Genomic DNA, 26,528 nt, shown 5'->3' on the forward strand with positions numbered 1-26,528 from the left:
CTTTCCCAGCATCAGGGTCTCTTCCAATCAGTCAGTTCTTCACATCAGGTGGCTAAAGTATTGGAGCTTCATCTTCAGTATCAGTCCTTCCAATGAATATTCAGGACCGATTTCCTTTAGGATGGACTGGTTAGATCTCCTTGCTGTCCAAGGGACTCTCAAGAGTCTTCTCCAACACCACAGTTCAAAAGCATCAATTCTTTGGCACTCAGCTTTCTTTATAGTCCAACTCTCACATCCATACATGACTACTGGAAAAACCAAAGCTTTGACTAGACAGGCCTTTGTTGGCAAAGTAATGTCTCTGCTTTTTAATATGCTGTCTAGGTTGTGCATAACTTTTCTTCCAAGGAGCAGGTGTCTTTTAATTTCATGGCTGCAGTCACTATCTGCAGTGATTTTGAAGCCCCAAAAATAAAAAGTCTCTCACTGGTTCCATTGTTTCCTCATCTATTTGCCATGAAGTGATGGGACCAGATGCCATGATCTTAGTTTTCTGAATGTTGAGTTTTAAGCCAACTTTTTCACTCTCCTCTTTCACTTTCATCAAGAGGCTCTTTAGTTCTTCTTCGCTTTCTGCCATAAGGGTGGTGTCATCTGCATATCTGAGGTTATTGATATTTCTCCTGGCAATCTTGATTCCAGCTTGTGCTTCATCCAGTCCAGCATTTCTCATGATGTACTCTGCAGATAAGTTAAATAAGCAGGGTGACAATATACAGCCTTGACGTACTCCTTTCCCCATTTGGAACCAGTCTGTTGTTCCATGTCTAGTTCTAACTGTTGCTTCCTGACCTGCATATAGGTTTCTCAAGAGTCAGGTCAGGTGGTCTGGTATTCCCATCTCTTTCAGAATTTTCCACAGTTTGTTGTGATCCACACAGTCAAAGGCTTTGGCATAGTCAATAAAGCAGAAATAGATGTTTTTCTGGAACTCTCTTGCTTTTTCTATGATCCAGCAGATGTTGGCAATTTGATCTCTGGTTCCTCTGCCTTTTCTAAAACCAGCTTGAACATCTGGAAGTTCATGGGTCGCGTACTGCTGAAGCCTGGCTTGGAGAATTTTGAGCATTACTTTACTAGCTTGTGAGATGAGTGTAATTGTGCGGTAGTTTGAGCATTCTTTGGCATTGCCTTTCTTTGGGATTGGAATGAAAACTGACCTTTTCCAGTCCTGTGGCCACTGCTGAGTTTTCCAGGTTTGCTGGCATATTGAGTGCAGCACTTTCACAGCATCATCTTTCAGGATTTGAAATAGCTCAACTGGAATTCCATCACCTCCACTAGCTTTGTTCATAGTGATGCTTCCTATGGCCCACTTGACTTCACATTCCAGGAGCAATAATAGGGTTCTGTTAATGAAATTTCCTGCAGGTGTTGGATTTGCTGTCCACTTCTAAAGTATAAACTATAGCCAAGGACCATCTAACATAATTTTTCTTTTGAAGGGGAACAACAATATGGTAGGCTATGTCTGAAATTACCAATTTACTGTGTAAAGAGAAAGCTAAGGGTAGGAAGGTAAGACAAGAGGGCGTATCAGAAATGGCTGCTGATTTTGAGAAATATGTAGGTTTCAGGGAAAGATGAGTTCAGTGTTGGACACACTGCCATTGTGATGACAATGGCTATGAGCAGTGAAATACAAGAAGCAATTCAGAGTGTAGAACTGAAACTCAGGAAAGTAAGTGCTGGTTGCAAATAAAGAACTGTAAGTCATCTGGTGTGGTTGGCTGGTAAAACCACAAATGTGAATGGTGGTAGTCTTCAAGGCTTTTTTCTTTGCTATCATTCCATATTTACTAAAGAGCCTTCAGACTAGCTGAGCTTCCCTACTCAGAAGGGCATGCTTGGCTCAACCGTCTAGACATATTCCTGCCTCTTCATCAGTTTTATTTGTTATTGTAAGCATTATGAATTAATTAATTGGAGAGAAGAAAAGTAAAAATGGAAGGAAAGTCAAGAAGGTAAGTTATAAGTGGCTATAGGAGAAGGAGGGGAAGGCTCTCTCAAGTGGTTTGGATTCACTGGAAAGTGGGGATAAAGAATTAAAGCCAGAGAAGACAAGTTGACAAACCATTCTTCTACCACCACCACATCAGACACAGTTTTCTAAGAAATATGCTTCAGGGGATATTAAAATTCATGTTTTATCTCTTGAATCCTAGATACAGATGTTTGTGATATTATTTTATTGCATAGTCTCCTTATACAATAAAAATCAAAGATATGCTGGCTCTAAGTGCAGAGTTATTGGTACACATATTTGAAAGATATAATCAGAATATAGCAAAGATTTGGATTTTTTCTCCTTTCTCTTTCTCTCTCTCTCTGTCTGTCTCTCTGTCTTTTCTCTCCAGCGATGGCAATATAAGGCTTTATAGCCAAAGAAATATACTATAAATTATAAGGGGCTTCCCATGTGGCTTCCCCTGGAGTAGGAAATGGCAATCTACTCTAGTATTCTTGCCTGGGAAATCCCATGGACAAAGGAGCCTGTTAGGCAATAAATTGTCAGTGAAGTGAACTCGCAGAGTCATGTCCGACTCTTTGCGACCCTGTGGACTGTAGCCTGCCAGCTCCTCTGTCCATGGGATTTTCCAGGCAAGAATACTGGAGTGGGTTGCCATTTTCTTCTCCAGGGGATCTTCCCAACCCAGGGATCGAACCCAAGTCTCCCGCATGGCAGGCAGGTGCTTTATCCTCTGAGCCACTGGGGAACACAATAAATTGTGTTTATGTTGTTTATGTTATGTTAATAAATTGTCAACATAAATGCTAAAATATAATACTCTTGCTCCTCTTCTCTGGGGCCTCTCTACTAATTTGCTCAAGGTTCCTCTTCAGCTGCACTTTCCTTGATGTTACATCAGAAGCAGAGGCAGCCATGTTAGTAGGAAGCCTAATGCATGAGGTTATCTGAGGAGTTCTCTTTTGCCCCAAATCAGGGTTCTCCAAAGAAACAGAACCAATAAGAGGTATAACTAGCTAGATCCTTAGAAATGTGAGGACTGACAAATCTTAAATTTGCAGGGCAGGCCAGCAGGCTGGACACTCAGCAGAAGTTGACATTGTAGGCTTGAGTCTGAAATCAGCAAAGGAAATATTTCCTGAGCTGCTACCACATGCTGGATATGGGGCCAGTCTTGGAGGCTGTGGGATGGGTGGGACACATTCCCTGCCACCTCACCAGTACTGTAGATGCTGAGATAGATACATCCTCAGGTGATTTCATTCATTGTGGTTACTTTATAAGCTTACTGTGGGAGTATAAAGAAAATGTGTTTAGCGTGGTGGCTCAGACAGTAAAGCATCTGCCTACAATGCGGGAGACCCAGGTTCAATCCCTGGGTCAGGAAGATCCTCTGGAGAAGGAAATGACAACCCACTCCAGTACTCTTGCCTGAAAATCCCATGGATGGAGGAGTCTGGTAGGCTACAGTCCATGGGGTCACAAAGAGTCAGACACGACTGAGTGACTTCATTTTATTGCCTTTACTCTGGAGGAGATGACCTCTGAATTGTCTTTTTGAAAACCATTTTGGCTGTTTTTAAGTAAGTGTACAATTTAATGGCATTAAATACCTTTATAATGTGCAAACATCACCATGAATTGATCTTTAAAGGCTAATTAGGGGTTATTGCAGTGTATCAGACCTGTTAGATGCAATATTACACCTATTCTCTTTTTCCTTCAGTTAAGATATCTTGGAGGTTTTCCATACTGATGTGTAAAGTGTTCCCTTTTGTTTTTATTTAACAGTTGTACACTCTTTCATTGTATAGATTAATATACTTTACGTAACCGGTCTCTTACTGGTGAACAACAAGTTAGATTGTTTCTAATACTTTTCCATTACTAACAATGCTGCATTGAGTAATATTGTATTTACACATTGTTTCTCACATGTGAGCACATGTATGGAATAAACACCTAGAATCAAAATGACTGGGTCAAGAGGAAGTTGCTTTTATCTTCGATAGGTATTTCCAAATTATCATCAATAGATGGTTATACCAGCTGACCCTTCCCTCTTGGAATGCATGTGTTTCCCCACACCTTCATCAATACAATGTATTGCTCTTTTTGTTACTGATTTTGTAGAAATTATTTATATAGTAAAGAAATTAGCTCTTTTTCTGAAGTATGAATGTATTAGTCTGCTTGAGTTGCCAAACAGAATAATACAGACTGAAGGGCTTAAACAACAGAAATTTGTTTTGTTTCAGAGGTTAGAGCTTTAGATCAAGGTGCTATCAGGGTTGGTCTCTGGTTTGCTGGCTTGGAGACAGCTGCTATCTTGGCCTCTTTTCCATGCATGTGCAGAGAGGGAGCTCTCTGGTGTCTCTTCCTTTGAGGACACCAGTCCTTTCAGATTAGGGCTGTGCCCTTATGACCTAATTGACTTTGATTACCTCCCGGAAGACCCAAACACCAAATATAGTCATATTTGGGTTAGAGCTTTGACACGTGAATTTGGAGGGGAAATACACAATTCAGTTCACAACGATGAACTAGACATATTTTCTCAGTTGGTCATTTTTCTTTTGTTTTTGTTTGTGGTGAATTTTGCTTTGAGTAATTTTTGTGTACCTTAATTTCACAGCCTTTTCTTTTATGGTTTCTAGGTGTGGGGCATGGTTGGAAGTACTTTAAGTCCTAAATGAATTCTTCTGTTTTTTCAAGTTAAAAAAATCTCACCTGTTTACTTTAAACCCTTAATATGTTTGAAATTTATTCTGGTGTAAGGAATGAAGTACAGCTCTAATCTCCCCTCTATCTTTTTCATTTACTCAATTGTCTCAGGGCTAGTTTTTCAATAAACCATCCCCCTATATCCCCCTACACACAGCGATTTGAGACATCATCGATCCCTGGGTCGGGAAGAACTGCAGGAGGAGAAAATGGCAACCTGCTTCAGTATTCTTGCCTGGGAATATCCCATGGACAGAGGAATTTGGCTGGCTATAGTCCATAGGGTTGCAAAGAGTTGGACATGACTGAGCAACAGAGCACGCATGCATGCTTATTATTAAAACACTAAATTCCCATGTGTATGTGGATCTATTTTGGACTTTGTACTCTGAACCATTATGTCCACAAACACACCAGTACTGTATTAGTTTAAGTATTGGGACCATCTGGCATCATTCTCCTCTCATTATTCTTTTTCAGAATTTTTCTTGATACTTTGCTTGTTTATATTTTTGAATGAAATTTGGAGTTGGCTAGTCAAGGTTGTTTGTTGTTGGAAATCTGGATGGTAATTTACTGGGATTATGTTAAGTTTCTATATTTAGGAAAACTAGAACTCTTTAGAAAAATGTGTCATCCTATACATGAACATGCAGTACCTTTCCAAATGTTCAAGTCTTCTTTTGTGACCCTTACTACAATTTTAAAGTGTTTCTTAAAAAAATCATTTAAAAATGTTGAGTTTATTACTTGTTATTTAAACTTTGTTTTTGTAATGACTGGGAGATCTTTTCCTCTTTTTATATCTTCAAATTTGTTGTTGGTATATTTATGAAAGGTTTTGACTACATTTGCCTTATGTTTTGCAATGTTTTGAATTCACAGGTTGTTGTTAGTCTTACTTTTTGTTTATTATCTTTGATTTTCCAGATTTTCCAGGGATTCTGTCATATAATTTCAACTTATAATAATTTTACCTCCTTATTTCTAACTATAATGCCTGTAATTTTTTATGATTATGTGGGTTAGGACTTTCCAGCAAAATAAAAATATTAACTCAGGGAAGTGGCTATGGATATTCCTAATTTTTGGGGGGTGGGGGCAGTGTGTCTAGTGTTATTTATCCATTAACCATTGGGTTAACTTTTTAGATTGGCATATAGTTTTGTTTTAATAATGTTCATGAAATATCCAAGTAGCTGTGTTTTATTCTGAGTTTTAACAAAATCAACAAAAGCTTTGGCAAATGGATTTCTGTACAAGATGATAGAAGGGTTGATTTTTTTCATCTGGGTCAATGTGAATTCAGTCAGCCCAGGTAGAAAGAAGACTCCAGAGGCAGAGGTGACCATAGGAACATAGATCTCTGAGAAGCACCATGTAACTTAGGGAAACTTGATCTTCCCAGGACCTAGAGATTCAGGTGACTCAGATCTTGAGCCCTGGGGGGATAGGAAGGCCAGGCCTAGCTGATGAAGGCTTATACTTTGCTTAAGGGTGATACTATTAAATAAGTATTGTACAAAATATGAGTTGATAATAAAACATTCTATGGTCTTAAAGTTATATGTGTGTGTGTATCTATACAATTGCTTTCTTTAAAAAAATATTTTTAATTGGAGGATAATTGCTTTACAATGTTGTGTTGTGTTGGTTTCTGCCATACGTCAACATGAATCAGCCATCGGTATACACATGTCCCCTTCCTCTTGAGCCTTCCTCCCACCTCCCAAACCATCCCATCCCTCTAGGTTGTCACAGGGCACCGGTTTGAGTTCCCTGAGTCATGTACAATTACCTTGGATTTTCTAGTTTAGATCAGTGCATCTCACACTTTACTGGGTGTACATATCCTTCAGAGAGGCTGTTAAAACGCAGGTGCTGATTCCATTAGTCTGGATGGGGTGTGAGAGTCTATGTTTGTTTTTCTCACAAGCACCCAAGTGATGCCAGTGCTCCTGGTCCAAGGAACACTCTTTGACAGTAAGACTTTCGATTCCCCTATGTGTTGTCTTTGGAAAGAAGTACAGAAATTGAAAGCCAGCATTTAGAAAAACTTGGATAGCCATTTAAGAGAATAACTTTATATCTCATGAATCTGATAACAAAGAACTTTGGGGTGCATTTTGTATGTTTGCATCTTATTTCATCCCATTAGTACTGTTTTGGTTTTTGTTTTTAACCAAAATATTGGTTGGAAATTGATTAGAAATTTAAAAAAATTAAAAAAAAAAAAACCTAGTCCTTCACTGCAGATAGTTCAAGAAGCATTACTTGAAAGTACCTCCTGGTGAGGGAAAATTGCTTAGGTCTCATCTCACGTGGAAGCAGGACATTTGCCTAAAGTTTTGCGTTACTCCCAATTAATTCAGCTTTATAATATATCTAGTGAGTAGATGAGATGAATATGACTATTCTACCATTTATTGATACAATCATTATATAATTAGCCCCTAGCTTTATCAAAATAAGTTCAAAAGTAATTATCTATGAAAATAATGTAGTTGATATATTTTTAAAAATTCCTGTGTAATTTCTCATGCTGGCCTTATGCCCAATTCCATTACTTTTTGCAGGGCAGTAGCACTGAGCACTGGGCCCTCTGAGGTGAGAAAGGATCAGGCGGCACTCGTGTCACTTGAGGATCCCCTCCAAGGGCTCGCCCATCCAGATACATTTAACTCAGGTGAGTCTGCTATGGTGCTGGAAATTCTAACACCAAAAAGTGGCTACTAGAAAAAAAATGGGCTACTACTCCTCGGGAAACAGCATGAAATATATCTTTCATTGTATCACGCAGATGCCAGAAATGATTGTATATTATACTAGTGGTTAAATGCTTAAGGGAAATTCCATTTCTGGGAACAGCTTTGAATTTTGTGTTGTTGTGCATTCATGTGCTTTGCTCTTTTTGAACACTTCGACAATGTAGGTAAGAAATGTGTGATAGGAAAAGGGCTACATTGAAGAATGTTCTATCTGCTACTTTAAAGATTTCCTGAAAATTGTGTGTGCTGGGGTGGGGGGCGTTGCATTGTTTTATTTTAACAGAGAACAGGTCAGTCTTTACCCCCAAAGGACCACAAGAGAACACTGAAAAGCATCACTTTAAAGTATTAACTCTAAGAGATTACATTTGTGTAAAGTCAAATCACTGAAAAAACTTCAAAAGTTTGCTTAGGACATTCATTAAGAAAAAGTGGGTATTTAATTGGTGGGTGGTGCTTATTAGAGAGATAACTTGTTATTGTTTAGTTGCTAAGTCATATCCAACTCTTTCACCACCCTGTGGACTGTAGCCCACCAGGCTTCTGTCCATGGGATTCTCCAAGCAAGAATACTGGAGTGGGTTGCCATTTCCTTCTCTAGAGGATCTTCCTGAACCAGGGATCGAACCCGCATCTCCTGCATTGGAAGGTGGATTCTTTACCACTGAGCCAGCAGGGGAGCCCAGAGAGATAGTAGGTCCTTGTAAAAGAATTCTTTACTCTCCCTTTCATTTCTTTCTTTATTATTTTCTCTTCTCCCTCACTCTCTCTCTCCCTTCTGTCTTTCTCCCCCTGCTATTCCCCCTTCCCTTGCTTTTAACAAATTATTAAGCACCTACTATGTGCAGGGGGCTTCCGTGATGGCTCAGATGGTAAAGAATATGTAGTGCAGGAGTGAAAGTGAAAGTTTCTCAGTCGTGTCCGACTCTTTGCGACCCCATGGACTGTATAATCCATGGAACCCTCCAGGCCAGAATACTGGAGTGGGTAGCCTTTCCCTTCTCCAGGGGATCTTCCCAATCCACGGATCGAACCCTAGTCTTCCACATTGCAGATGAATTCTTTACCAGCTGAGCCACAAGGGAAGCCCAAGAATACTGGAGTGGGTAGCTGATCCCTTCACCAGCAGATCTTCCTGACCCAGGAATCGAACTGGGGTCCCCTGCATTGCAGGTGGATTCTTTACCAACTGAGCTATCAGGGAAGCCCAGTGACCTGGGTTTAATCCCTGGGTTGGGAAGATCCCCTGGAAAAGAGAATGGGAACCCACTGCAGTATTCTGGCCTGGAGAATTCCATGGACAGAGGAGCCTGGTGGGCTATAGTCCATGGGGTTGCAAAGAGTTGGACACGGCTGAGTGTAACACACACATACACACATGCAAGATATTATGCTAGACATGAAAAAGGAAGAAATGATAGACTTTGGCACTAACAATGAGGCCCTTAGATCACCAGGATTCAGGATACTTGGGCAAAAGAGATTTGATGAAATTAATCCTGTAAAGGTGAGGGAAGCAGGTGGCCAGAGGAGGAGAATGTTCTGGCCGGAAAGAAGTCAGGATCTGAGTAAAGGAAGCTGAAGGGCACACACTTCCACTCCGGATTTAGGAGTGGCAGGAATGCTTTATGTGTAGGGGGTCAGCACAAGGTCAGTATTATTTAAAGGACTATAAACCTGGCTTCTAATTTAAAAGCTGAGTGGGGGTGGGGTCTAGCAGGTGGTGAACCCAAAGAATTTACTGTGATCGGAAAAAATAAGCCGAAGTAATAACTCCACTGCTAGGGTAGGGAGGCAAGAACCTTCCCTTTTATGAGTTGAAAATAAGCCTCTTCAGTCTGGACTTGGTTTCTGAAATTCCACTTCCCCCTTTGCTCAAACATGAGGTGAAAAAAAACACTTTATACCAGCCATCAAAAAGCACTGACTGTATTTGACATGAGACTGTGAGCTTATGATGCCATAAAAATATTCTTCAGCTGTTCCATACATATACTTGCTCTCCATCTCAAAATAGTTTGTGTTTTTAGAATCCCACAGAGCCTACATTTTGTTCTTCAGAGAAAACATTCAGTGGCTATGGAGGGCAGAGTTCTCATCTCTAACCCACGCAGTCAAGGCTGACTAGGTCTCTAGGCTTCTTGATGCTACCTGCTCAATGTCTTTTCAAAAGGTATTGGTTTGGTGCTGGTTATTCCCACCTTCTCTGAGAATGAAGCCTTAGAATAGAGACCATATTGAAAAAAATCTTGGAAGTCTCATTTGCTTTGAAAACCATGACAGCAGGTAGTACATCTTATCCATCTTCTCGCCTTGGTACGTCACAGAACATCTGGCACATACCTAATGTATAGATGGTTGGATGGAGGTAATCAGGAAAGAGAAACAAAGCCCACAGCACATGACCAAGTGGATGCAAGTTTATTCTTGCAGTGAAGAAACACTTTTTTCTCTTTTGTTTTCCACACAGTATCTTTCTAAACCTGTCTAAATGGATGAATGGGGGGATGGACTGATGGGTGGGTGGGTAAATGAATAAGGGGATGGGGTGATGGGTGGGTGGATGGGGGGAGATGGATTAAATGTGGTCCATCAGTTCCTACTGACCATGGAAAGACTCTTCAGGATCATTAAACTTCGCTATGCAATGACCCAGGGCAACTCTGTCACCTATTGCTGAGTTTCATCTGGTTGAGGTTTGAAATCACTAAAACTTTTTTATTCCTTTGATTCTGCTACTTCGTGTCTTAATTCATCTGCTACAGGTCTTGACAACCTGATAGTGATAATTTCTAGTTATTTGTATGGGTTTGAGGTTGGCTTTTACAAAGTTTATATATATATATATATATAGAGAGAGAGAGAGAGAGAGAGAGAGATCCAAAACCTTCATAGTTTTTGGCTTTAAATGTTTTCTCGCCTTCTCAGACAATGTTACAAAACATTTTATGGTGGAAAAGTTTACAAAGGGATAGCATGAGTTTAGAAATCATAATGACAGTGTTTTAATTGACTCAGAAAAGTGGAAACCCAAATCTGGATCCTCTCAATTAAAAAAAAAAACTCATTTGGGTTAATCACTTTAATATTGGACTCTACAGCTGTGATAGGTAAGAATTTTTTCCTAAGGGCGTCATGATTGGTGAGATCTGTCAATTGCATGATTCCTGTCAATTGCATGAATCTATGAACTTGTGAAACAGCAGCTATAAACTCGACATTACTAACACATATCCACACAAACATTTGAAAGTCTGCAGTGTGAGATTAAAAAAAAAAAACTTTTGTTTTTAAATGACTTTGGAGGGAAAAGGCATAACCTAAATTCTTTTGAGGAACTAACACAAAGATTTAAGAAATTGCCACTGGGGGGCGATGGAAGTTCAGAAACTGCCTGCTAGTCCCTGGGGCAACCCAGCACTTCAGCTGGTTTATTTATTCAAAGCTGGAATTTGGACCAGTGAACCACCAAGCTCAGGGAAATTCCTGGATGAGGAACACAGTCCTGGGAAAAACCTACCAAAGATGGAATTAGCACCTTGGCGGGCCGCCTTTAACCTAAAGAGTTTTCCCTTCCTCTTGCGTTTTAAAAACTGACTTTAGTTCCTATCAGTTTGAAACAGAGGAAGCCAAGGTAAACTGCAAAGAAACAAGACAACAAAGAAGGGTACTTATTTATCATGACCTGCAAACACATGTAAGTGCCCAATATCACTGGCATTAAGGTAACTGCCAGTCACTTGGATCAGAATTTTGGCTGGTGTGGATGGGCCTCGGTCAGGAACTTTCCTGGGGGAGGAGGGAGGTTGTAGAGTTTATCTCCAGAAATGGAGTCATAGCTAACACTTCAGGTGACAGTTAAAGAATCTAGTGAGGCAGACTTTAGATGGGTTTAGAAACGTATCTTCTGGAAAACAAAGGAGAAAAACATGGGTCTTCACTGAAGGGGTAATTTTGCAGCCACTTGGTGGTGGACTGTGAGTTTTATTTCTCCTTCCTGGTTACCTCTGTGGTGCGTGGGACCACTGGTAGGATTGGCGTCCAACCCCGGCCCCAGACGTTAGCCTGACCACTCTGTCAAGCATTATCAATTTCGGGGGTCCAGCCACTCACCTACTTGGTCTTCTCTTCTTTCCCAAGATTGATACCATCAGTGTTACAAGCTCATGGATTTTGTCCAGCTTCCACGCCAAGAAGGGCCAAAGGTCAGGGAGAAATGGAATTTAAGAAAGCAAGTCCAGAATGCACTTTTGTGCGTAAGAGAAGGCATACATACTGGGTTGGCTAAAAAGTTCATTCAGGTGTTATTGTTATTGTTTAGTTGCTCAGTCCTGTCCGACTCTTTGTGACCCCATGGACTGCAGCACGCCAGGCTTTCCTGTCCTTCACCATCCTCCCAGAGCTTGCTCAAACTCATGTCTATCGAGTCAGTGATGCCATCCAACCATCTCATCCTCTGTTATCCCCTTCTCTTCCTGCCTTCTTCAATCTCTCCCAGCATCCGGGTCTTTTCTAATAAGTTGGCTCCTTGCATCAGATGGCCAAAGTATTGGAGCTTCAGCTTCAGCATCAGTCCTTCCAATAAATATTTAGGGTTAATTTCCTTTAGCATTGACTGGTTTGATCTCCTTGTTACAAAAACCCAAACAAACTTTTGGCCAACCCAATATACCCAAGAAACTGGGTTGCATCCCATGTCCCATAGGTTCTCCATTTCTAAAGCCCCTGAAGCTGGCAGAGGGAAGGCCTGGGAGTTCTAAGGCTGCAGCTGGGCTTAGGACTCATGGATCCCAGTGCTGAGTGCCCTGCACCCTCTGAAAGTTACTGATGCATATTCCTGAGAATACTTAAAAGTCTATCTGGAAGTGTGTTATATCCGTGAGGACATTTGGGGCTTTGAGTGAGAAGCCGAACTGGAATTAGTCAAACAGAAAAAAGAATTTATTGGTCCACATCCCTAGGAAGTCCAGGGCTGGGTAAGGCTTCAGGAAGGGCTGGATCTGGGGACTCTGCCTCCCTCTCTCAGCCTGGTGTCCTTCTGTGTGACAGCTTCTCTCAGAGCTTCTTTAACATCCTGGTTAATCAGCTCCTATCAGGTCACATACTTTCTTTTGGATCGATGACTATGTCGAGGGGTAGAACAGGGTAATACGATTTGTGGGCAGCCTGGAGTGTTGCAGTTGATTACAACCACATGCAATGGGAGACAGGATGTCCCTCAGAGCAAGCGATACTGGACAGACTAAAGCAGCAGGAATCTACATGCAAACGATCTGTCTGTATGGACAGGAAGATCAATAAGTCAAATAATAACAAGATCCATTTGCCAACAGTGTAATTAATCCCAATTGTAGTTTTGCCTCCTTAAATTCTACCATAGGCCTAATGAGAAGGCTCTGGATTCTTGAGTAAATAATTTGGGGAATGTCTCTACTAATTCAAAGAGGATCTAAGAACTGTTTTCTATTGACAAATGTCTCTATAAAAAGGAACCCAGGTTATAATCAATACTGTAAGGAAAACACCATGACTTCAATATCGGATGCTGAAAAGAAAAGGGAACATACTGTTTAATAATGAAAAGGACCCACAATTGCATCTGGGACTAACAGTCCCGAGATTTTCCCTGGAAACCCCTTAAGGTCTCCGTAATTATTTGCAAGGCTCCCTTAATTTAAGTGATCTGCTTTCTATGGAAACCCTAATCATACAAAACACATGCAAAACTGAAACAAAATAAAATTTCAAGAAACTGAACGCCTACAATAACTCACAGCCAGCACTGATAGGGTGTGACTGGAAATAGCCGTGGCATTTGGGGCCTGAGCAGCAAGAGTCTGTAAGGATGAGAGGGTTGTCGGAAGCCACAGTGCTGAGGGCTGGTACCAACACACAGTTCCAAGGTCTAAGAGAAAAGCCCTAGGCCCTGCGGTGGGGTGGCCTGGAAGTCTTTTCCAGTCTTGTGAACCTTCTGTTTCCTCGATCGAGTTCTTCTCTTGAGCTCCGTGCCTGCGGGCTGTGACTCTGGAAGGCACTTCTGCTCCCAGTGAACTAGTGGGATTACCGATCTAAGGAGGCATTTTGCAGATGGCACCAACTATCACAGATTGGTCTAACCCAGGAGCTGGTGCACTTTTTCTTTAAAGGACAGGAAAGCTCATATTTGGGTCTTCAGGAGCCCTTAGTCTACTCAGCCAGCCTAGCAAGAAAGCAGCCCTGGGCAAAATGCAGATGAATGGGCATGATGGAGGTCCAATAAAAGCTTCTTGACTTAACAAAGATGACCTTTGAATTTGACCCGGTGGCCAGAGTGAGCTGACTTCTAGTCCAATTGGTTGTTCTTCCCGTCCTCTAAGAGTTAGCTCATCCCTGTCATCCAATGAATTCTTCTGTCCCTTGTCAGAGAGCACCCTTTTATGGATGGAATTGAGTTTGGGGGGGGTACCCTTCCCTACCCGCCGGGCTTCCCTGGTGGCTCAGACGGTAAAGAATCTGCCAGCAGTGCTGGAGACCCGTGTTTGATCCCTGGGTAAGGATGATCCCCTGGAGAAGGACGTGGCAACCCACTCCTGTATTCTTGCCTGGGAAATCCCATGGACAGAGGAGTCTGGTGGGCTACAGTCCATGGGGTCGCAAAGAGTTGGACACGACTGAACGACTAACACACCTACACACCCGCCCCCTCCCTCCCCCACCCCAGCCAAATTCAATGGTGAAGTCCTAGGCTCAGCTGTGACTGCCTTTGGAGAAGGGTTTTTTCCTTTTCTTTTCTTTCTTTTTTTTTTTTTTTTTTTGAGAAGGTAATTAAAGTTAAGTGAGGTCAGCTGAGAGGTGCTAATTCGCTAGCCCTGGTGTTCTTTGAAGAAGAGGAAGAAGAAACCCAGCCCCTTCCTTCTCCACCAGAGAGGACGCAGCAAAAGTGGCCATCTGCCGCCAGGAAGAGAGCTTGTTCCAGAAACCCACCCCGACGGCCCCTTGCTTTGGGACTTGCAGACTCTAGAACTGTGAGGAAACCAATTTCTGTTGTTTAAGCCCCCTAGCCTGTGATATTTTATAAGGGCAGCCCCAATAGCTTAATACAGGGACCCACAAATTAACTGTATGAATCAGCTTGTCTCCTGAAATTTCTTTCTTTCCTCCCTCCCTTCCTTCCTTCCTTTCTCTGGAAAAATTTTTACATCATTCAAATGGGGGTAAAAACATCTGCCCTGCTTATCTAACAGCTTTTTTTTCCTGAAGCTTAAATGAAATCGGAAACACAAGGTACAGTATAGTCCAAGTGAATATTAAAGTATTCGTTTAAGCTCTATCACCTGTATTTGCAAGTATAACCAGACCCCGAGGGTGAGGCCTTCCCCGCCCCCACCAAGCGAGGTTACTTGGTCAGTGGAGTGGTGGTATTTGCATTTATTGGCTTGTGTGCTTTTTTTATTTTTTGAGAGGTAGAGGAGCTGCAAGGAGGCTTGGAGGAGAAAACATGGCTGAAAAGGGTTCTGCTTCTGTGAAGTGAAAGTATTAGTTGCTTAGCCATGCTAGGCTCCTCTGTCCATGGGATTTCTCAGGCAACAATACTGGAATGTGTTGCCTTTTCCTTCTCTAGGGGATCTTCTTTTCCCAGGGATCGAACCTGGGTCTCCTGCATTACAGACAGATTCTTTACCATCTGAGACACCTCTGGCTAGTCCATAGTGGTTTTCCTCTACTCTTTGATGCTGAACCTCTAGCTGGCATGTGTGTGCACAGGCAGAGGGGTACAGGAGTTTGGACTCAGAACTGGGAACATTTGAGTGAAGAAAGTAATTACAGCCTCTGAGCAATATCAGGGAGAAAAGCAGCAGGGTCATGTGACAGGAGTTACAGGCCGGGGACTGGCTGTAGATGAGAGAAGCCATCTTTGTGGCTTCTGCATATTCCCTCTGATCTTCTCTCAACCCATCTCTGAGGTTTCAAGCTCCTAGTTTCTCATGAAAATGTTGGATCAAGATGCTTGTTTTTCCTTTGGTATCATCCATAATAGGGCTTCCCAGGTGGCTCAGTGGTAAAGAACCCACCTGACAATGCAGGAAATGTGGGTTCGATCCCTGGGTGGGGAAGATCCCCTGGAGGAGGAAATGGCAACCCTCTCCAGTATTCTTGCCTGGAGAATCTCATGGACAGAGGAGCCTGGCCAGCTACAGTCCATGGGGTCACAAACAAGTCAGACACTGCTGAGCAACTAAGTGCACACATGCACACACACACATACACATCATCCATCATGTATAGTTCACAATAATAGTGACTATGGTTAACTGTGTAATTCTGACCTGTGTGCTACCATGCTAGGCATTTTTTTTTTGATAATAAACCTTTAAAATTAGAGTTGTTTTAGATTACTGAAAAGTTGTAAAGGCATACAGAGTTCCCATAGCGGCACACTCAGTTTGTCCTATTCTTGTCTCCCATGAGTAGAGTGCATTTGTCACAAGAAGTAAACCAATTTTGATACATTAATATTAACATTCATTCTTGATTTGAATTTTTTTTGTTTCCAAATAAGGCTTTCCTCTTCGTATTCCTTTTATTTATTTATTTGAATCTTTTGGCGGCACAGTGAGGCATGTGGGATCTTAGTTCCCCAACCAGGGATTGAACCCACACCCCTGCGTTGGAAGGTGAAGTCTTAACCACTGAAACTCCAGGGACGTCCTGGAAGTTTGTTAGTTTTTATCTCATGTCCTTTTTCTGTTCCAGAGTGCCATCCAGGATGCCACATGACAGTAGATCATCCTGTCCCCTGGAGCTTCCCTTGGCTGTGACGGTTGGTCGGGCTCTCCTTGCTTTTCAAGACCTTGACAGTTGGGAGGAGAACTGGTCAGGTATGTTGTAGAATGTCCCTCGACTGGAATATGTCTGCCATGCATGTTTTTTACTCTCATGGCTAAGCTTCACTGTTGGTATGAATGACTCATTTCATCATCCCAGATGAAAACAGTCAGGCACAGAGAGGTCAAGGAACTTCACCAAAGTCACACAGCTAGCAAATGACAGAAGCATTGATCAAACTTCAGGTTGACATGCCTTCATGCCATACACTGACTTGGCCTCCCCAGCTCCTAACTGCTGAATTCTTGACATTGAAATCATTCCCTTTAAAGCTATCAGGGTGACCTCTTTGGTACTGCTCTTGCATACTGCTGCTGCTGCTAAGTCACTTCAGTCGTGTCCGACTCTGTGCAACCCCAGAGACGGCAGCCCACCAGGCTCCCCCGTCCCTGGGATTCTCCAGGCAAGAACACTGGAGTGGGTTGCCATTTCCTTGTCCAATGCATGAGAGTGAAAAGTGAAAGTGAAGTCGCTCAGTTGTGTCTGACTCCCAGCGACCCCATGGACTGCAGCCTACCAGGCTCCTCTGTCCATGGGATTTTCCAGGCAAGAGTACTGGAGTGGGGTGCCATTGCCTTCTCCGCTCTTGCATACAGGTTTACATACTTTAGTGATAAATTTCATTAGGTGAGAGCTTTTCTCCAGTTATTATTTGCTGAACTATTTGTGTCACTTCAGTGGCTGCTTTTTAGGGCAGTTGGTTAATCCAGAAGGGATGTCACTAGAAAATATTCAACAACCTATGTTTCTCAGCATGGTTCTCCAACTGCACACTTGCTGTCTCCAGTGGTCACCTGGACCACTTGTTACACACACACTACGCCGGGGTAGGATGTCCTTCTGGGCTGGTTGGCCCAGGATGTGGTGCTAGAAACCCAAATGGGACAGTCTGGGCAATCCTGGGTGGTTTGTCACCCTACTGCAGAGTTCTGGGACTCACTCAGGGCCAGAAATTCTGCTTTTAAACAAACCATGCAAGGAATTATTCTAAGCACAGAGAAGTCAGAGACCCAGTGCATTGGATATGGAAATGAATTGCTGGAATTGCCGGGGACGGATTTCTGGAGATAACTGAGAGGACCTCGATTTTCGTATCTTTTGGTTTGTCTGATTCTGCCTGGAGTTGAGGTAGAATAATCCCATCCAGCCTCTGGCCCTGATAACACCCGTGGGGATGCTTTTGCCCTCCAGGTAAGAAATAGGCAGTACAGTTCTTCTCCAGTTCCACCTTTGAGTTGAGGAATGATGGAAGCTCTTAAAAGACATAAGGTCCTTAGGAGCTCATTATTTATCAGTTAGGATTAATGAATCTATATTAACTTGGGGTGGTGGTTCTCAATCTTGGCAGCTCAATAGAATCACCAGGGAGCATTTAAAAATTCTAACGCCCAGGGTCACCCCAGACCAATTTCACCAGAATCTCTGGGATTGAAACCCAGGCAGCAGTAGTTTTAGAGTTTGAGACCCGTGGATCTAAAGCAGTACTGTCCAGTAGAAATAATACCTGAGGCATTATATTCCAGTAGTCATATTTTTAAAAGTAAAAGAGAAGCATGTGGACTTTTTAACTCAACATATCTGAAATTGTATTTTAACCTCGAATCATTCTAGAAAACGTGACCCTTGTTGCATACATTTTTTCATGCTAGGTCTTTGAAATCTGGTGTATATTTCACATTTAGAGCACTTTCTCAATTCAGATACTAAGTTTTCATCTGTATCTAGATTCATATATCAGAGTTGTTCCCAACATATTTAGAAGTATTCCAGTAATGGAATAAAGTATTATATTTTAGATTTATATTTTAATAATTATAATAAGGCAGTTTCTCAGTCTCACCAATCACATGTCAGTTGAATAGACAAGTGGCTCATCACTGCTTGTACTGGATAGCGTGGATCTAGGGCAGTCCTTCTCAGACTTGAATTTGTACATACAGACCACCAGGGAATCTGGTTAAAATCTTGGTATTGATTCACGAGATCTGGGGTGCAGTCTGAGACTCTGCATCTCTAACAAGCTCCCAGGTGGTGCTACTGATGTAGGGACCACACTTGGAGTAGGCAGGGACTAGAGTCGTCATGCAGGAGGGCTGCCTCAGCTGATTTCTTCACTTGCTTAGTGGTGGTATTCACCCATTTCAAAGGCTAGGAAATGTGTGTTGGTATGAATAAATCAGTATATGAAACAGATAGGTAGACAACACAACATAACTAACACATGAGTATGTATCTGAAGAGTGTGTGTGTGTGTATAAAATGTCTGATCATGTCTAGACACATGAGTAAGCTCTGCAAATAGAACTGTTGAGTACTACATGTGTTATTTATCTTCTTCACTTTCTTTCAAATTCAACTGGCTCTTCTTCGGTTCATTGGAAGGGAACAACAGCTGAGTGTTTAATCTTGATTTAAGTCCCTGTGTTCCCTTGTTTGCTTTTTTAAATGAGTGCAGTAGGTTTCTGCATTGTGTTTCAGTGTTTGAAGGTATTTAAAAAGTATTTGATGACCCAGGCTCTCTGTGGTTTGTGTACAGTTCAGAGTAAATCCCAGTTCCTTCTATTGCCCTTGTACTTCTCTGTGGAAATTGTGTGCCCCAGTACTTGTGTTTATTTTTATAGATGCTTTTTTATTCTTCTCTCGACATCAGTATGGAAAGGTTATGTGTTGCTTCTGAAGTGTTGTTTCAACACTTACAGAATTACTCAATTCAGTTGGTTCCTCTGAGCCAAAGCTGATTTAACTCCTATGCCAAGTTCTAAAAAATGGATAAACAAACAAACAAAAAAATTCGAAAAACAGAAACTAAAAATGATCTGAGTTTGCTTTTTGAGGATTTATAATTTGAAAAAGCCGTTTGTGTATGAAAGGCAACCAAAATCGTAGTGAAATTAGAGGAACTGGCTTTTTTTGTGTGAGCAAACACCATTATTTTCAGCAGTTACTGAATGAAATCAGACAAAAGAAGATAGGGATGTAGCCATTAAAAACTTATGGGGAAAAAGCCAGAGAAAATAACCCATTAAAATTGAAGGAAATAAAATGAGGAATAATAATTGGGTCTATCAAAGGAGGATGGAGAAGAAAAATTATTTTTACTTTAATCCCAACTTTAATTTTATTATCTACTATTGACCAGGTGAAGTGGGGAAATTCTTTTTCTTTGTGGAACAGATTCTTTATTCTATACACAGTTGTAGAGCCACCCAATTATAAGGGCTGGCATCATCCATGAAAATGGCTATTCGTTTAAAAGTTTAATTCACTGGGTTAGATTCTAGAGGATTCAAATGTCCCAAGGGAGATCAAGGTGGAGCTGAATATTAAATGAATATTTTCTTTATTTTTGTTTTAACTGCATGGGTATCTCTGGGAGAAGTTAATATGCTGCATTTTTTTATTTCCTGTGCATCATACTGCATTTAATTACAGCTAATAATAATAGTTAATATTCATTAACTGCTTAAAATATCAGGGCCTTATTAATTGCTTTTTTGCATTATTTTATTTAATTCTCATAACAACTTCATGACATAGGTACTATTGGCATGTAATTTTTAAAGAGCTAAAAGCAGGAGTCTCACACAAATAGAGAATGAATGCCTGTGAAGAATTTATTCAGCTCATTAATGATGGGAACCCTAAGAGGGTTAAGATGATGCCATGGGCATTTTGAAGAATTCAATATTTATAGACATTTTGAGGGGAAAATAGCGTGTTAGAATAATATTGCTAGGGTAGATTCAAAACTGGTTAAAATCCCACAGGGCAATAAAACCATAACCTTTGAGGTTATCTTTACCACTGGATAAAAATCGATGTATTAATATATGACTTCAGAGCATGTGAATTCTAATCAAATAAAAGAAAGTCAAACAGACATATGTCCCTAGATAATTAACTCTTCAGTAGGCAGGTCAGTGCTCCAGTAAGATTTTAAAAGGTCATGCCACAGCCCATTTCACCTCATTCAAAGTTGGTGATAATTTTCTTCAGAAAATTAAAATTATCCACACTTTACTAATGGAGAAAATTGATGCTTACAGATGTTAAATAACATGATAAGGGAATCACAGTAAGGGCAGAGCAAGACTGGAACTCAGGTCCTTCTGACCCTTTAACCAACCCTTATAATAGTTGAAATCCATTTTGACCTGTCTTCCATAATTCTTTGATTATTGTGTGTGTGCCCACGTGTGGGTGTGTATATGGGGGTACACACACGTGGGGAGGGAGGGTGGAAAGAATGAGAGAGGATTTGGAAACTGGTATTCTTAACTGGATATTGTGGGGGCTTTTATTGGCAAAGCTTATTCAGATGATATTAACATTTTGACCTTTATTTCCTTTTTTTAAAAAAAAAAAAAAGAAAAAGAAAAACCTCATTATCCCTTGCCCATTAAAACACCTGTCATTAAGGAGAAGATGTCTCTATCAGTTTCTTAGGGCTGGGGGTAGCGCTTGCACTGAACCATCACACACATTATCCTTGCCCTTGACCACCAGCACACATTTGAGAGCTGGCTGGCTAGGGGAGTTAGACTTTGAAGTCCTGAAATAGGCTTTTCCTTAGTACAAAGCAAAATGTGTTCATGCCGAATCTAAATCCACGAACCCCAGTCTGTAATCAACTCAGCTACCCAGCTTAGATCAAAGAGAGTTAATCCATGCCTTTTAGGTGTAATTTGAATGAAGATACGCTCTCTAAAATCTAGTAGATTTCAGAGAAAGAGAGGGGAGAGAGGGGAAGAAGGGAAGAGAGGAAAAGAGAAAGAAAGAGATGATAGTAACTGAAGGTGAAGTTCAATTTTGTACCCATCTAGAAGACCAGAGCAGAGAAGGTGATGGCACCCCACTCCAGTACTCTTACCTGGAAAACCCCATGGACAGAGGAGCCTGGTAGGCTGCAAGTCCATGGGGTCTCAGAGTCGGACACGACTGAGCGACTTCACTTTCACTTTTCCCTTTCATGCGTTGGAGAAGGAAATGGCAACCTACTCCAGTGTTCTTGCCTGGAAAATCCCAGGGACGGGGGAGCCTGGTGGGCTGCTATCTATGGGGTCGCAAAGAGTCAGACAAGACTGAAGCGACTTAGCAGCAGCAGCAGCAGACCAGAGACCAGATTTAAAGGTTAAAACAAGGGGGTAGGAGGAGCATGTGGATTTAGAAACATGGCAGCCTGGATGGGCTTTGCTCCTTTCCTTGACTCACCCAGTTCTAATCTCTTTGCCTGCCTTGAGCCAGGGAGTTGCCAAGAAGTGAGTCAATAGAGGGGGTGAGACTGTGGGCTCTGTTGGGGGGGAGCCCAGGAGCTGGAGAAACCGAGGCTGGACTCATGCACAAGGCAAGGCAGGCACCTGATGATGGCAGGTGGGTGGCAGATCCCAGCTAAGAAGAAGAAGTGAAGTCACTCAGTCATGTCTGACTCTTTGCGACCCCATGGACTGTAACCTACCAGGCTCCTCCCTCCATGGGATTCTCCAGGCAAGAGTACTGGAGTGTGTTGCCATTTCCTTCTCCAGGGGATCTTCCCGACCCAGGGATCGAACCCGGGTCTCCCACATTCCAGGCAGACGCTTTAACCTTTGAGCCACCAGGGAAGCCCAAGATCCCAGCTGGGTGTCCTTAATCTATGGTGATGCTACTTGAGTATTCTGGGTGTATGCCACTCCCTGTGAGTAATAAAAGAGACAGGTGTAAGAACTAAGAGTGGTCATGTGACCAGTTGTAGAAATGAGGGTTGTATTAAGGCATTTTTCTTCCTGTTTTGATAGGGATGTATCTGTATATATCAATAAAATCCATCCTCCTTCCCACTGTTTGGAATAAGGAGTGAGTGAAACCCATATTTCAGTTTTTACATTGCCCAGTGAAGGTGTTAGTCACTCCATCGTGTCTGACTCGTTGAGACCCCATGGACTGCCGCCCATCAGGCTCCTCTGTGCATGGGACTTCCCAGGCAAGAATATTGAAGTGGGTTGCCATTTCCTCCTTCAGGGGATCTGCCCGCCCCAGAGATTGCACCCAGGGTCTCCTGCATTGCGGGCCAATTCTTGACCATCTGAGCCACCAGGGAAAGAGCTATTGTGATTGAACTAAAGGACAGTCATCAACTGTTTGTGGATAAAATAACAAACAGGACTTGGTGGCTCCACTTGTGGGGGACGCTTGAGTGAGTTTGGGGCAGATAGGGAATCCCCACAACAAGTAGGACAGAAGCACTGTGTTGTTTATTTCATTTGAAAGTTAAAAAGGGGTAATGGGAGATGGAGGGATGCTGCCTTGACCAAGGAGAGGAATGTGGTGGCCTGGCCATTGTCAAGTAGGTATGACTGCTGCTGCTGCTAAGTCACTTCAGTTGTGTCCAACTCTGTGTGACCCCATAGACATCAGCCCCCTCTGAAGATCGCTTCTACACTGCTGAAGAGCAGGTGGGCACAGCATCCCTTCCAGTCCTCTTCCCTGTATGGTCTGGAGTTCAGATCAGTTGCTCAGTCATGTCCGACTCTTTGCGACCCCATGAATCGCAGCACGCCAGGCCTGCCTGTCCATCACCAACTCCCTGAGTTCACTGAGACTCACGTCCATTGAGTCAGTGATGCCATCCAGCCATCTCATCCTCTGTCGTCCCCTTTTCCTCTTGCCCCCAGTCCCTCCCAGCATCAGAGTCTTTTCCAACAAGTCAACTCTTCGCATGAGGTGGCCAAAGTATTGGAGTTTCAGCTTTAGCATCATTCCTTCCAAAGAAATCCCAAAGAAATCCTCAGAATGGACTGGTTGAATGTCCTTGCAGTCCAAGGGACTCTCAAGAGTCTTCTCCAACACCACAGTTCAAAAGCATCAATTCTTTGGCGCTCAGCCTTCTTCACAGTCCAACTCTCACATCCATACATGACCACTGGAAAAACCATAGCCTTGACTAGACGAACCTTTGTTGGCAAAGTAATGTCTCTGCTTTTCAATATGCTATCTAAGTTGGTCATAACTTTCCTTCCAAGGAGCAAGTGTCTTTTAATTTCATGGCTGCAGTCACCATCTGTAGTGATTTTGGAGCCCAGAAAAATAAAGTCTGACACTGTTTCCACTGTTTCCCCATCTATTTCCCATGAAGTGATGGGACCGGATGCCATGATCTTCGGTTTCTGAATGTTGAGCTTTAAGCCAGCTTTTTCACTCTCCACTTTCACTTTCATCAAGAGGCTTTTGAGTTCCTCTTCACTTTCTGCCATGAGGGTGGTGTCATCTGCGTATCTGAGGTTATTGATATTTCTCCCGGCAATCTTGATTCCAGCTTGTGTTTCTTCCAGTCCAGTGTTTCTCATGATGTACTCTGCATATAAGTTAAATAAACAGGGTGACAATATACAGCCTTGACGAACTCCTTTTCCTATTTGGGACCAGTCTGTTGTTCCATGTCCAGTTCTAACTTTTGCTTCCTGACCTGCATACAGATTTCTCGAGAGGCAGATCAGGTGGTCTGGTATTCCCATCTCTTTCAGAATTTTCCACAGTTTATTGTGATCCACACAGTCAAAGGCTTTGGCCTAGTCAATAAAGCAGAAATAGATGTTTTTCTGGAACTCTCTTGCTTTTTTGATGATCCAGCGGATGTTGGCAATTTGATCTCTGGTTCCTCTGCCTTTTCTAAAACCAGCTTGAACATCAGGAAGTTCACGGTTCATATATTGCTGAAGCCTGGCTTGGAGAATTTTGAGCATTACTTTACGAGTGTGTGAGATGAGTGCAATTGTGCAGTAGTTTGAGCATTCTTTGACATTGCCTTTTTTGGGGATTGGAGTGAAAACTGACCTTTTCCAGTCCTGTGGCCACTGCTGAGTTTTCCAGGTTTGCTGGCATATTGAGTGCAGCACTTTCACAGCATCATCTTTCAGGATTTGGAATAGCTCAACTGGAATTCTATCACCTCCACTAGCTTTGTTTGTAGTGATGCTTTCTAAGGCCCCCTTGACTTCACATTCCAGGATGTCTGGCTCTAGGTCAGTGATCGCACCATCGTGATTATCTGGGTCGTGAAGATCTTTTTTGTACAGTTCTTCTGTGTATTCTTGCCATCTCTTCTTAATATCTTCTGCTTCTATTAGGTCCGGAGTTAGAGTCTGCCAAAGAGAGTAACGTGAGCTTTGTTCAGATGAAAGAAATGGAAGTTATTATGATCAGGGGTGATTGCAGCTGCGTGTTGGGCAGGAAGAAGACTCACGGTGGCTTTTTAGGGAGTGTTGGAGACCAAGATGCTTTGCTGGTGTAGACAGAGATATTTGCTGGGGGGGGGGAGCGGGGGGTGTTCATAAATTCTTGGATATTGGAGGAGAGTTCTGTAGAGCTTTTGGTAACCACCCATATTACTGGGATGGGCTGGTGGATTCAAGTGTCTACTTTCCTGCATTTTGGTAGTGACTTTTTTTTTTTTTTTTCCATTTTGGTATCGGCCTGCTTGACCTCTAGATATTCCAAACCTGATATAAGCCCTAATACTTCTTTATTGCTGGGATGGTTAGAATGACTTTATTTTCTTGGTCGAATCTAAGCTTATGCAGATAGTTTGAGAAGTGCATCTCTGATTTATTTAAGAAGCATGCTATTGGAAGATGGTGAAGATGCACTGAAGAAACGTAGGTAGTGCTGAGCGTGGTTTAAAAGTACAGGGCATGAAAAGCACTGTAATTTTCAATGGGACCTTAAGTTTGGCATCTTTAGTCTGTTTTGGAGAGACATCCACGTTTTATCTCAGGGGTCAGCAAACTCTGGCTTGTGAGCTAAATCCATCCTGTCATGTCACCTACCTTTGTAAAGTTTTATTGAAACACAGCTCTGCCTTTTTTTTTTTTTTTTTTTTTTAACCATGACTTCTTTCCCCATCTGGAGAAGGCAATGGCAACCAACTCCAGTACTCTTGCCTGGGAAATCCCACGGATGGAGGAGCCTGGTAGGCTGCAGTCCATGGGGTCGCTAAGAGTCAGACATGACTGAGCGACTTCACTTTCACTTTTCACTTTCATGCACTGGAGAAGGAAATGGCAACCCACTCCAGTGTTCTTGCCTGGAGAACCCCAGGGATGGTGAAGCCTGGTGGGCTGCTGTCTATGGGGTCGAACAGAGTTGGACACGACTGAAGTGACTTAGCAGCAGCAGCAGCAGCTTTCCCCATCGTGATAGTTATCTGCAGCAAAGGTCCTGTGGCACACTGAACCAACAACATTTGCTCTTTGGCCCTTCACAGAAAGTTTGCTGACCCCTATATTCTTGAAATTCCTACTGTCTTCAAAAATGGAAGCTTCCTTTCTCTGTCATCAACTTGGTTCACTTGCTGGGATTAGACTAAATAAAAATACTCAATTTTATTTGACAGAGAGATGGAGAATGCCTATAAGACTCTTTCATCTGGCTCCAAGTACCCACTTACTAATACTTTGAACATGGCATTACAATGGGTTATTTTTTTTAATTAATTTTGATTTTAAACTTTTAAAAAATATTAGCATATAGTTGACAAATAATGTCGTGATAGTTTCAGGTGACCAGCAAAGTGATTGAGTTATATATATACATGTATCTATTCTTTTTCAAGTTCTTTTTTCATTTAGATTGTTATATAATGCTGAGTAGATTTCCCTGTGCTATACAGTAGGTCCTTGTTGATTATCCATTTTAAATATAGCAGCATATACATGTCCATCCCAAACTCCTCCCTCTTCCCCTCATAAGTATCCTTCCTCACTTCCCCCCATTCCGTTTTGTAAGTAAGTTCATTTGTATAATTTCTTTTTAGATTCACCATATAAGGGATATTGTACAATATTTCTCTGTCTGACTTCACCTAGTATGATAATCTCTAGGTCCATCTGTGTTGCTGCAAATGGCATTATTTCATTCTTTTTTTTATGGCTGAGTAATACTCCATTGTATATATATATACCTCATCTTCTATGGTTTCCCTGATAGCTCAGTTGGTAAAGAATCTGCCTGCAATGCAGGAGACGGCGATTCGATTCCTAGGTCAGGAAGATCTGCTGGAGAAGGGATTGGCTACCCATTCCAGTATTCTTGGGCTTCTCTCGTGACTCGACTGGTAAAGAATCTGCCTGCAATGCAAGAGACCTGGGTTTGATCCCTGGGTTGGGAAGATCCATAGGAGAAGGGAATGGCTACTGACTCTAGTATTCTGGCCTGGAGAATTCCAT

The 26,528-nt window shown here is 42.1% G+C and overlaps 1 protein-coding gene across 1 annotated transcript in view; it reads left to right on the forward strand.

The window, feature by feature from the left end:
* The window catches only part of ARHGAP6 (Rho GTPase activating protein 6), a 790,573-nt gene that overhangs the window by 572,585 nt on the left and 191,460 nt on the right, over positions 1 to 26,528 (forward strand). Inside the window, exons 14-15 of the mRNA XM_045164531.1 lie at positions 7,273 to 7,382; positions 16,198 to 16,322. The gene's annotated coding sequence lies outside the window, so the exon portion shown is untranslated. The remainder of the gene's footprint in view (positions 1 to 7,272; positions 7,383 to 16,197; positions 16,323 to 26,528) is intronic.

Source organism: Bubalus bubalis, chromosome X (genome assembly GCF_019923935.1).
Source record: "Bubalus bubalis isolate 160015118507 breed Murrah chromosome X, NDDB_SH_1, whole genome shotgun sequence".
NCBI classification, from domain to species: domain Eukaryota; kingdom Metazoa; phylum Chordata; class Mammalia; order Artiodactyla; family Bovidae; genus Bubalus; species Bubalus bubalis.